The following is a 13,009-nucleotide window of genomic DNA, read 5'->3' as shown; positions in this document are numbered from 1 at the left end:
TCCTCCTCTTTGTCTTCTTCGTCGTTCTCATCCTACCGTTACACTATGTAGCATTGACACGCGCGCACGCTGGTCACAGCGACGCTGGTTAGGCAAAACGCGAGCACTCTATAGTCTGACGCCAGGCGCGACCAGCGTCCGTCGGCACGGCCCGACGGCGACCGGCGTGAGATGCGACATGCTGCATTTCGTGCGGATGCGTTACGCAGACAACACTGCGTCTCCCTCTTTGCGTGATGGAGGAATGCCGGACGCGCTGAAATGCGTATGCGTCCAAGAAACGCACCGCGGCGCGCGCCTGCGAGTATACGGCAGGACCGGCGCCTGCCATGGCAACGCCGGCGTGACGCGGCGAAACGATGCCGACGAGCACTCGCACCGCATCACGTCGAATTGTGTTGTAGCCTTAACCTTGGCATGTAGTCATGTTCTCACATGACGCGCATCTAATGATAATCTTGTTTGCACCTGTCACATACCTTCGTCAGCCATTGAAGTCACGTAATACCAAATTTGGCATATGTGAAGCTAGCAAAACGGCCGCGAGCGCATCATGAGCGTAGCATGCAGTCATGTTGGTACATGACACGCATCTCATGTTTATCATGTTTGCGCCAGTATGATACTTTCATCGTCTATTCACGTACCGTAATACCCAATTTCGTATATGTGACGCTTGCGAAACGACCGCGAGCGCATCAAGAGCGTGGCATGTAGTCATGTTGTTACATTACATGTATGTCATCATTTTCATGTTAGGGTCTGTCGCTTGTGTTCGCCATGCAATCATACGAGTTTTGCACCATACCATGTGAACGAAACCACAGCAAGAGCTGCAGAACGTGTTACGACTAGTCAAATATGTTCTTCACACAGTCATATTATGCCACTAAGTTTGGTATTGATAGAATAATCTAAACGGCCAGGAGAGCTAAAAGTCGCTGATAGATAGATAGATAGATAGATAGATAGATAGATAGATAGATAGATAGATAGATAGATAGATAGATAGATAGATAGATAGATAGATAGATAGATAGATAGATAGATAGATAGATAGATAGATAGATAGATAGATAGATAGATAGATAGATACGCTCAAAGTCGCCGAAGCTCGCTAAGAAATGATTCGCATTTAAAATCACAGCATAACCACGGAGTAAATGATGATGAGTGGGGCAAAGCAACGGTCAGCCCGTCCATGCTTCCGTCCGTCCATTCGTTCTTGCTTCCGTCCGTCCGCGCTACCATCCGTGCATCAATCTATGCGTCCATCCGCCTGTCCATGCGTCCGCTGGTGAGTCCGTCTGTCCGTCTGTTCGTGCGTCCATTCGTAAGTACTCCCGCGCGTCTACCCATCCTTTCGTTCATCTGCTAGTCTGTCTGTCCATCCATCTATGCGCCCGTCCGTGCCTGCATCTAGTGAACTCTCCAAGTACCGCCATCTCCCATCTCGCAACCTTTTGGCACATACCCGCTCTAGAGCGGGTATGTGCCACTATTGGCTACGTACATACGGAGGAGCGACAGACCCACGCCATAAGGAGCTTCGCCCTTAATAACTATACATGCGTGTTTTGCTAGTTTGAGCAAACATAGATGAGTTAAAGGTGGCACAGGCAGCGTGAGCAAGGCCGTTTCAGTCTTTTCCTGCTCGTACAAACAAGGAGGCTTGGAATGCAATGGTTTGGGTACGTGCTATTACTGCTTGAAGCGAATGTGACGAGTCAGTAATGTATGGTGGATGATTCAGTCAACTAAAATAAAACTTATGAAAAAGAGAGAGGGCCGCGAAGTATAGGGGAATGGGGGGGGAGCAAGAGTATCCAAACCCGTTTCCGTCTTGAGAGATGAGATTCTGATATCATATAAATATATGAATAGGCTGAATGAAGGAGCCTGATAGCACAATTTGGAAGCAATTCGAGTTGATTTTTAATGTATAGGTAATATGAGTTTCATATGAAACATGCATACTCGAGCCTAGATCTGACAATATGCAAGCATCTTCACGTGAGGCAAAGCACGGTAGAATGAATGTTTAAGAAACCCAAGTGATTTATTAGCAGTTGAAACGTTGTTTCTAGTGTGACTACCACAGGACAGATCACGAAATATTTGAATGATTAAACTTGTTATATAGAAACCTTATGGACTGAACAAGTAAACTTTAGACGGTCACGGGGGTGAGAAAAAGAAACAAGTTTACATTTAATGAGATTAGGTTTGTAAGGGTTAAATTATGCTCAATTCTGATATCAGTGGGATGTGTTCAGAAATATTTAAAAACATGTATTGCTATGCAAAATAAAGTAACAGCTTTGCCGCAAAGGTGTAGCAATGATTGCTGCTCGCAACGAATTGAATTGTCATGCAAATTATGGCAAGCAGGTCGAAATGGGCACCGCATCGCCAACGCACAAATGACGCATGAAACGGGCTGAGATGTACAGATGAGCGTGAACGAGTACCTAAGTTGTTATTTCACTGTGCCTGAAAAACGCGCCCTTTCACAAACGGAGTCTGTGCGGCGACGGCAGGGACCTTTGTGCACCCGGTAACTACAACACAATCGTTACGGTGAAAGCCCAATGCATACGCTTTTACCCACCGCGTGATAAGGACGCGCACGCACGGAAGTCTACCCCTCCCCTTTCGTGGGGCAAGTACGAGTGGGATATGAGCGCATGAGTGCGCGTCGTCATGCTGGGAGGAGTGGGACGCTGAGCTACGCCAATATCGCTCTTAGCCCCATCTCGCTGGCAATGAAAACTCACTGACATTTCTCACGAGATCGGCACCGCCAGCGGTAAGTCATGTATACAAACAGCTCTCCTTTCGCACGTTGAAAGACGTGCGCCTTCGTGGCTGAGTGGCTATTGAAACGTGTTCGTAAGCGAGAGGTTGCTATTTTATTTCCGCGCCGGAAAATATTTGCTGAACTATTTTTTCTTGCTTTTCAATAGATATAGATACCTCCACATATACGAAGCATGACGGTGACGACCGACGCCGACGGCAAGAACTAGTCCCTAGTGTCCATATAACTGCTATGGGCATAAAACTGAGGGTTTTAGTGGGCACATATCAAAATATGACAATTGAGCATTCATGCTGACGAATTGTAGAAAAGGTTGCAGACATGAAGCGAATAATGCACTGATGTTAGCCACAGCGCCAAATAGCTGAAGGAAAGAAGAAAAGGAAATCACCAATCAGTCCTAAGACCACTTGCAAACGTGCGCATCGCTCGACTCGAAAAAAAAAACTCGCAGAGGCACCTTGTGGTAAAAAAATGCTGCCCTGGAGAGTGTTCGTCATGCTTTGACGTAGAAAATTGGTGTGCGGGGCCGATTTAGTATTTCAGGGTGTGCATGAATCATCATGATGGTGATAGCGGTAAAAAACTATGAGCTCGCCTATGCGCGTACTCGTGCGCGTACCACGTGAAAAAGCTCCCGAGCCACGGCGCGGCTCGGCTAACCCCAGAGAGCAGAGAGCAAGGACAAGTTCGGGCCACCCCCCGGCTGCTCGTTCTGACCCTCCGTGTCCGGGCCTCGTCTCGGCGTTGAAGTCCTCGGGTGCGTCCTGGACTGGGCGTCGCCCCACCTCGCCCCCACGTTGGTCTGAAGCGGCGTTCGTCACGGCCAGCTGCTGTTCTGGTCTCGGAGCGAGACGCTGTCCGAGGTCTGTTCGCGGCAGTCGGCGATACGCTGTTCTCGGTGGTGTACAGGCAAGCCCAGGCGTTGACCACAGTAGTGGGATGACCCTGGTGGTTATCTTCTAGACCGGGCCCCGTGCCGGTACGAAGTCCGCAAGCACAATGCACACCGCTTCCTGACTATCAGAGAGCTCAAGGTCAAGCACAACGTTCACGCCCGAAGAGTAGAATGTGAGTGGACGAACAAGAACATTAACTCCCTTTCGCGTAGGACCGTGAACCTGTGTATATATGTGTGAGTTTATGTTGTGTGTATCCCTTTGTCCGCCTTCGTGTATATAAAAGTCTCTCGTTGTCCTAGAACGTCCCCTGTCCTCATCTGGCTAAGCTGTGCCCACAGTTGCCCACAAATTTTGGCGAGCCTGCCAGGATAGATCGGCTTTACCTTCTTGCCGAGAGCCAGACGGGCGGGACGAACCGATGGATTTAGAGAAATTGCACGCGATCGGAACGGACATGGGTCTAACAGGATAGGCACTGCAAGAATGGGTTGACGCGGAGCGCGTAATCGAAAGGGACCTTCGTGCGCAAGTTCGTGACGAGCAGCCGGGGCGTGGCCCGAACTTGTCTTTGCTCTCTGCTCTCTGGGGTTAGCCGAGCTGTCCCCGTGGCTCGAAAACTTTTTCACGCGGTACGCGCACGAGCACGCGCACAGGCGAGCTCATAGTTTTTTACCGCTATCACCATCATGATGATTCCCGCGCACTCTGAAATACTAAATCGGCCCCGCACACCGATTTTCTACGTCAGAGCATGACGCACACTCTCCAGGGCAGCGTTTTTTTACCACACACCTAAACGTTTGCATCAAACAAGAAGGCAAGTGCCATCTCCTGGTTCTTTTAAGAGTAAAGCACTTCTGGGTCCCAGATTCTGTGTGCTGTCTATGCTGCCATTGTATGCTGTCATGTTGTCATGTAGCATGTAGTCATGTTTTACATGCCACATATATTGATTGTCATGCTGAGGCTTGTCATTCGCCTTCAATGCCAACTGACGTCACGTGATATCAAATTTGGTATATGTGCAGCTAGGAAAACGGCCACGACTGTGCTGTGAGCGTAACATGTAGTCATGTTTTATGTGACACGCATGTGTTGATTATGAAGAAGAGGAATAAAGTTTAAGCTGAAAGACACGGAGGTCAGCCAGTTCTTATACCAGCTGGCTACCCTGTGCTGGGGAAAGGGTTTAGGGGAATAAAAGAACTTAAAAATAAATGTAGCGAAGAGAGAGAGAGAGAAAGTACGAAAAAAATTGCGACAGAGGAGAGGCAACATCAAAGAGTATAAGACACTATAGTCTGTCTCTGAGGCCAGTTGTCCGCAAAAAGCGCAGCAAAGCTTTCAAAGCCTTCTGGGCTGAGGATGGGCTCAGCCAATGACACAGAATTCTATGTTCCGACAAAGGCAGATCATACAGACTATCCAGAGCTGCAGTCAGTTCTTGCCTTTGCGCGTTGAAATGGGTTCACTCACACAGAAGGTGCCCGAAGGTTTCTTCGCAGCTGCACTAGGCGCATGTAGAAGAGCTGGCCATTCCAATGAGATAAGAGTATGCGTTCGTGAAGGCCACTCCAAGCCGCAGCCGGCATAGAAGAGTCTCCTCAGCTCGAGATATCCTTGAGGGAAGACGAAGCTGCAGATCGGGATCCAAGTTATGCAGGCGCGCGTTTGTGAAGTCTCTTGAGTTCCACTGTACCAGTGTGAGGTCACGTGCAAGCTAACAAAGTCTTGTAGCTGCGTCGGTTCTTGAGAACGGGATGGCTGTGTATTAGGTACCGTCATGTGCAGATCTAGCAGCCTCATCTGCGCGGTCATTACCATATATACCGCGATGAGCTGGTATTCACTGATACACTAAGCTGTGCTGTTTCCCAATTGCTTGGTGATGAAGAAGCCTTATTTCAGCTATTAACCATTGTTAGGTCCCTGGCGAAAGGGTGACATAGGACATTGAAGAGCTGCCTTTGAGTCAGAGAAGATAGACCAAGTTCCCGAAGGTTCCTCAGCTACAAACTCCAGAGCTGCACGTACGGTGGCGAGTTCTGCAGCTGTCGACGACGTCAGATGCGATGTCGTGAATTTTATTGTGATGTGCATCGCGGGGATAACCAGCGCCCCTGCTTAGCTCACTGGAGACACAAAGCCATCCGTGTAAATGTGAAGACGTCTGTTCTGCTTCTCTTGCAGGAAGAGTAATGTGGCCTGTTTCAGGGCTAGATGGGACAATTTTCTTCTTTTGGACGCCAGGAGTTGTAAGAAGGGCTTTGAGTGGGCGTAGACGCCATAATGGTATCGGTGGCCATGCTGCATGCGTGAAGTGCAATGGAAGCACTGCGCAATGCTGAGCTACTGTTGTGCTGAACGCTGAGTGGGGCCTAGAAGTTCGAAGGGACGCGAGGTGATGAGATGGAAGCCGAGCGAAACGCCTTATGTGCATTCTCAAAGTGTCTATGCAGATGTATGCGTTGGCTGGATAATCACGTGCAATGATGACTGTCACTGCTGTAGACGCGCATCTCCGGAGACCAAGGCAACTTCTCAGTGCTTGGGCTTGGATCGACTGCAGGACGCGCAAGTTTGTTCTTCAGAGTCCGCAAAGCACGGGTAAACTATATCGCATATAATTGAGGAAAAGAACAGTGTAGAGTTGAAGCATTGCTCGTACCGATGCACCCCACGTTTTCCCAGCAAGAAACCTCAGCACGTGGGTGATAATGGTGAGTTTAGTTTTCATGTGGGCGATGTGAGGGCTCCAGAAGAGGTCGCGATCAACTATGACTACGAAGAATCGGTGGGTCTTCACGTAGTTGATCGTGTGTCCGTTGATTTCGATAACATATGGGCTCATCGCCTTATGCGTGATTGCTATAGGCGTGCACTTCTCTGATGACAGCTCTAGTCGCCGTTCTTCCAGGTACTTTGTCGCTAGTGTAGCCGCTCTCTGAAGCCGGGCACGAAAATGAAGGCGTGTTACGCCTGACGCCCAGATGCAAATGTCATCTGCATATATTGATAGATGGACAGATTCTGGTAGTGCGTCAACCAGACCGAGGAGCGCAAGATTTAAAAGTGTGGGGCTAAGAACACCACTTTGAGGCACACTACGACAGATGCAATGATTCGTTGTTGTGCCAGCCTCCATCTGTACAAAGAAAGTTCTGCCTTTCCAATAGCTGTCGATCCTTTGGTAAACCCGACCCCCTAATCCAACGTTTTCCATGGCATCCAGAATGGCTTCATGGGATACGTTATCGTATGCACCTTTCACGTCCTTGAACAACGCCGCAGATAAACGTTTCAGTCTTTTTTGATGCTCAACAGGCGGTACCAGGTCAATAACGTTATCAATTGCGGACTGCCCACGCCGAAAGCCCGTCATAGCATCAGGGTATACCTCGTGGTGCTCCAGGTACAACTCTAGGCGAGTCGAAATCATCTTTTCAATCACTTTCCCGAAACAGCTGGTAAGAGCGATGGGGCGATAAGAGGTCAAGTCCAGAGGAGATTTACCTGGTTTAGGCACAAGAACGAGGCGGCTGGATTTACACGAATGAGGGACTAATCCGCTGCTCCACGAGTCGTTGTACACGGATAGAAGGGCCCATCGAGCTGCTTCACCGAGGTTGCACAGAGCCATGTACGTAATCCCATCCGGACCTGGCGATAAAGATGGTTTGCATGCAGTCAAGGCCACTTGGAGTTCTTTTAGAGAGAAAAAGGTGTCCATTTGTGAATCTCTGGAAACAGGGGCGTTTCTAGGTGACGCGTGGTACACGCAAACGCCTGACCGGCAATTTTGATGCAGAAATCTTCTGCTACTTCAATTTCGTTGTGGCCATGGTGGAGAGACAGACACTTTAAGGGGCGATGTTGATGTGGCGATGTTCGTAGGCCACGAACAATGCTCCATGTCTGTGTCAAAGGCTTGTGTGAATCCAACGATTCGCACAGAGATTTCCACCGAAAAGACTGAAGTGAATTGATTCGCCGCTGACTTTTTTTCTCTTGGCGCCTTGCCTCCCTCAAATCGTGAATGGACTTAATGCGCCTATATCTTCGTTCTACACGACGACGGATCGCTCTGAGCCGTTCGAATTCCGCCTCATGTTGACAATATTTTGAAGTGTGCTTCATATGATAAGTCACTTCTTGAGCAGCACCTCTGATCATATCCTCGAGGGTGTAAGAGGAGGCGCTTCATTTTCTTGACACCTCTTTTCCGTCAGTGACCTGGACTTTGTCCAGTCGATACGAGTCGAAGTGTCGTAGTTTTGCGATTTTTCCAGGCCCTTGATCTTTAAATAAGTTGGTATGTGGTCGCTTCCACGAGTTTCATAGTCTGCGAACCACTTAACCCTTCCATTTAGGCTTCGTGACACAAATGTCAAGTCAAGGGAGCTGCTTATGTTTGGAGGTGTCATTTACCGGGGTCGTTCATTCACGTGAAGTGATACCAAATTTGGTATATGTGAGCCTGGCGAAACGGACGTTTGCGCATCATGAGCGTGGCATGTGGACATGTTCTCACATGACGCGTATCTCATTATTATCAAGTTTGCACCACTTACACAACTTCGACATTTATTCACGCCCTGTAAAACTAAATTTGGTATATGTGATGCTAGCAAAACCATCGTGAGCGCTCTATGAACGGGGCTGGTAGTCATGACTTACATGACATGCATGCCATGGTTTCCACGTTAGGGTCTGTCACTTTTCTTCGTCATGCAGTCATATCATACCATACAAGTTTAGCAATATGCCATGTGTGCAAACCCACCGAAAGTGCAGAGAAACCATGAAATATAAATGATAACATTCATAACACTTATGTCAAGATTTTCATGTGTGACTAATCACTTCTCGTCATAGAGTCATGTTATGCTATACCACTTTTGGTATTCATACCATTATTGAAACGGCCAGAAGAGCAAAATGGCGCAGATAGATAGATAGATAGATAGATAGATAGATAGATAGATAGATAGATAGATAGATAGATAGATAGATAGATAGATAGATAGATAGATAGATGGATACATAGATAGATAGATAGATAGATAGATAGATAGATAGATAGATAGATAGATAGATAGATAGATAGATAGATAGATAGATAGATAGATAGATAGATAGATAGATAGATAGATAGATAGATATAGTGACAGACAGACAGACAGACAGGTTGATAGATACACTCAAATTCACCGAAGTTCGCTAAGAATTCCTTGGCATTTAAATTGAGGAAGCACATGTCAAGGTCACTTGATGTCAATGAAAGCTGCGCAAAAAATGAGTTCATGCGTTGTACAGAGCAACGGAAGCGTCGGTTACGAAGTTTTCGCTCGTTTAATTACAATAAAACATTTCTAACATCCCACGCCCAACTCCGCCTTTGCACTTGCCTATATTTTCTTCCTTTCAAAAGAGGGCTCACACCTCAAGTGAGAGCTACCATGCACGGACATGTTCACCCATAGTCTTTCCGTAATGAACGTGGCATGCTCTCCTACACGTTCATTGAAGTAGCGTCCTGCTTGTCCCATGTACGAACGAGCGCAAGAGAGCTGAATTTGGTACACTACTTCTATAGCAGCTTTGAAGAAAATTCTGGCATACTTTTTACTACAACCACCTCGTCACCACCCGTCCTCGCAGAGGCTTGGGCACAAGCCGGTGAGCTTCTTGGTGCCGAGAAAACTAGACTTCAATACGGTGTACCAAATGCTGCTCACGAGTGGTGCACTCAGAAGTGGTGTACCACTCCAGAGTTCGTAGCGTTTTGAACTAGTACGACCCGGAAACATTGTCAGCATAATCGTGCGGCACTTCACTTGTTACCTTAACAGAAACATGATTGTCACTTCACGTGAGTAACGGCAATCTGTTACAGTGCGCACGGCAAACTGGTGTTTGTCTGGGTTGGCTCTACGCGCAGAGGCAATGGTGTGCTGGCTGTAAGAAACAACATATTGTCATCGGTTAGCAATTTTCTGGTGCCTTAGAAACAGTTAGGTGTTTCATCGCTCTTGATTGGTAAAAGCATTAAGCAAACATCAGCTGTTAGCGTATCAAAACGGCACTCAGCGAGATCTAGGTAACAGTCGTTCAAAAACACTGTTATTTTCAGGTGCTTAAAAATTTCTAGTCTATGCTAGCTCACTTTTGAACATTTATGGACAGCTCTCCTAGATCACAAGATAAGCTTATTTTTAGGCAGTTGCGACCATTCTATTCTAAATTGTTCCTAAAAACATAGCAAGGAAAGAACAGGTCAAATAGTGCCAAGTTATCTAGTCCCTGGACCAGCCGGCTACTCGGTGCCGCGGACTGGCTACTCGATGTGAGGAACGAAAACTAATAAAAAAGCCCGTACTAAACAAAAAGAAAGACAAACACAAAGAATGAATATGACACTTAGTTACACGGAGATAGCATTCAGCAATTGACAACGTTGTACAAAAAGCACTGCTGCTGCTATAGGGACAATCTTCCTGCACTTCAAAACTGCGGCTACATGCTTCATTCTACTCGCACGTTTTACTGGTTTAATTCGGCTTGGCACTTCTGGCGCGTCTACAAAAAGGCTCAGTAATATAAAGCACTGCTGCAGTGAAAAAAAACACCGTACCGACATGTGCGGCTGTAGACCCAGACGTTTGAGAGGGATCACCCGGTACATCAACTTCGGGAGGAGTATTCGAAGGCGGTGAAGATTCAGCAGATGCAGAAGACGCAGCAGGCTTTGAAGCATGTGAAGGTTCAGCGGCTTTCGCAGGTTTTTTAGCCGATGAACCTTTAGGTCTCGTGGGTGCTGGTTTCCTTCTATAGTAAAAATTTTTACGAGGAAGTGTTAGCGAGACCCTTGGTTCTGCACTAACCCCAAACGTGCCTTCGTCTAACAATATCGACAAAGCCAAAACCCCAACAGCCACAGCGAGAACATTACGAAGGCTCAGAACCTTCGCCATAGGCAATGTGTCTAATCTGCGTTGGAGGTTTGCGTAACAGTGAGCCAGCCTTATATATATCTTGATTCTGTCAAAGGTTAACAACAAAAAAAAAAACAGTCGCTTTATAGTGTGACTTGAACTCGCATGTTATTATTACTTTCTGCATTCAAGATTGAACGTCAGCAAATCTGTTTTCTCAATCCAGCACTCTAAAAAAAGGCATGAGATTGCGCTACACTATTCGAATGCATTAGCGTAAACAATTAAAATATACTTGTCGTTTGGTTCTTTTTTTTCTCAAAAAGAGCCAAGTCCACGTTGTGTGAGTACCTCCTAAAGAGTCAGGGGTACAAAAATATGATGTGGGGTATTTTTTTTCTGTTGTATGTTGACAGGACATTTTATTGAAAGCAAGGCACGCTGCTTACTGCAGCGCGACAAAATAAAAATGTTTACAGCTTTTTTTATTACCCAATATTTGCTATTTTGGTTAGCGACGCTCCGAGAACCACAGAGCGGCACGTGCAACTAACGATATCTCGCGTGTAAAAGGGCAGACCAACCTGTGAGGCACTTTCACGCGGCTTGCCTTGTCTGTCACATGTGAAATGCGCTGCGAGTTATATTTATTGCGGAAGTGAAGACTTCCTATAGAGTCTTCCACACGTTCACCTTGTGCACTGATTCATGACCCAAAGCCGAAGAGGATGCTGCTGGCGAATGACGGCTATGACGTCATTCGCCAGCAGCAAAAGCCGAATGACGGCTATGACGTCGGAGCTTAGCTCGGTGTGTCGAAGCTCGACCATGGTGGGGACGCTTCGGAGGCTAGTACTTTCCTGAATGACGCTTTGCATAATGTCAGTGTCACGATGTACGCCAGTCAGTGCAAGATCTGGCCGGCGAACATTAAATTTCATTTAAGTTACGTTACAAGCTTTAATTTTTCTTCAGAAAGGGTAATTGAAAAAAGCATGTTCGAAAAATTTTTTTCGTTTCCGTGTAGAAGCAGCAAGTTTTATGGCGATAGCAATTATATGGACACTATCCGCTGAGTTTTGCCACCGACGTCGGCGTGAACATCGCCGCCATTCACAGTATATATATACACATCTATATATGTATATATAAAAACGCAAGAAATAAACAAAATCTTGAAAAGACACATGCATGCGGAATCGAACGTACTACCTCTCAGTCGTGAAACACGCGAGGCGTTGACCACTGCGCCACCGAGGAGCACGTCCTTCACTGTTCAAACGGCAAGCTATTTATATCTACCACTTACCGCTGCTCACGGACGTCTCGGGGGGAATCATCGCGTTTTCAGCATTACCAGCAAGATGACGCAATGATCGCGCGTCGACGCATCACGCGGCGGCACGCGCTCTAATCTTCAACGTGTACTTTTCCCCACTTGGAGGAGGCGTGCGATGCTCTCTCGCGCCTCCTTATCTTGCGGTGGGGAGGAGGGGAGGATCGTATGACTTGGCTGACCTCGGGTTTTACCTGGAACGATTCTGTTGTGGTTACCGGGTGCACAAAGGTCAGTGCAATCATTGCAGTCTTCGTTTTCGAAAAGCGCGCGCTCTTCAGATACAGCGAAGTAACAACTGAGATGCTTATTCGCATGCATCTGTACTTGTGAGTATGTTTCATGCGTTATTTGTGCGTGACAAACGCGGAGCACGTTTCGATCTGCTTTTCATTCTGCGCGTGACCGTCCAATTTGTTGCTATCGTGTTCATTGCTTTGCCTTTGGGGAAAAGCTGTGACTTTTTATAAAAGATGCAAACTTAGCCTATTCAGCATTTGCACAACGTATATTATTGGGATAGTCACCTTCTGAGATGCCTTGCTGGCACCAGTAATCTACGTGTTCAACTGTGCAATTTACAGTATGTGTCACACATCTCTCCTCACTTAGGGAAGTCAAACTAAACCGACACACAGACACGGTAAACGGCTCATTATTAGATTAAATGGAATATTTTTAACAAGCGTATTTCCTATTTCATGGGCATGAAGTAAATCAAGAAAGATCAGTTTACAAGTGCTTAATGTGTCCACCCGTGTGTACGGCTGCGACGGTCTCTTGGCCACGCATCAAAATAGAGCAAGCCAGCTTGTTAGAAGCGAAGCTCCTCATGGTTCACGGCAATCCCTCGTCTTTCGGGCGTATCCAGTAGCGTCCTCTTTATCATACAATAGGTGGCGCTGTCCCATAGAGATAGACAGACAGCATACCCTTATCGTACAATAGATGCCGCTCTCTTATACTGACCGACCGGCCGACCGACCGACCGACCGACCGACCGACCGACCGACCG

At 47.1% G+C, this 13,009-nt stretch overlaps 1 long non-coding RNA gene across 1 annotated transcript in view; it reads right to left on the bottom strand.

Annotated features, from left to right (window-relative positions):
- The window catches only part of LOC119179335 (uncharacterized), a 33,936-nt gene extending 23,220 nt beyond the window's left edge, over positions 1 to 10,716 (bottom strand). The window contains exon 1 of the long non-coding RNA XR_012884623.1: positions 10,358 to 10,716. This is a non-coding gene — a long non-coding RNA (uncharacterized LOC119179335). The remainder of the gene's footprint in view (positions 1 to 10,357) is intronic.
- Positions 10,717 to 13,009: the final 2,293 nt, after the last annotated feature.

Source organism: Rhipicephalus microplus, chromosome 7 (assembly GCF_043290135.1).
Source record: "Rhipicephalus microplus isolate Deutch F79 chromosome 7, USDA_Rmic, whole genome shotgun sequence".
NCBI lineage: Eukaryota > Metazoa > Arthropoda > Arachnida > Ixodida > Ixodidae > Rhipicephalus > Rhipicephalus microplus.
This window is presented reverse-complemented; position numbering and strand designations above follow the sequence as displayed.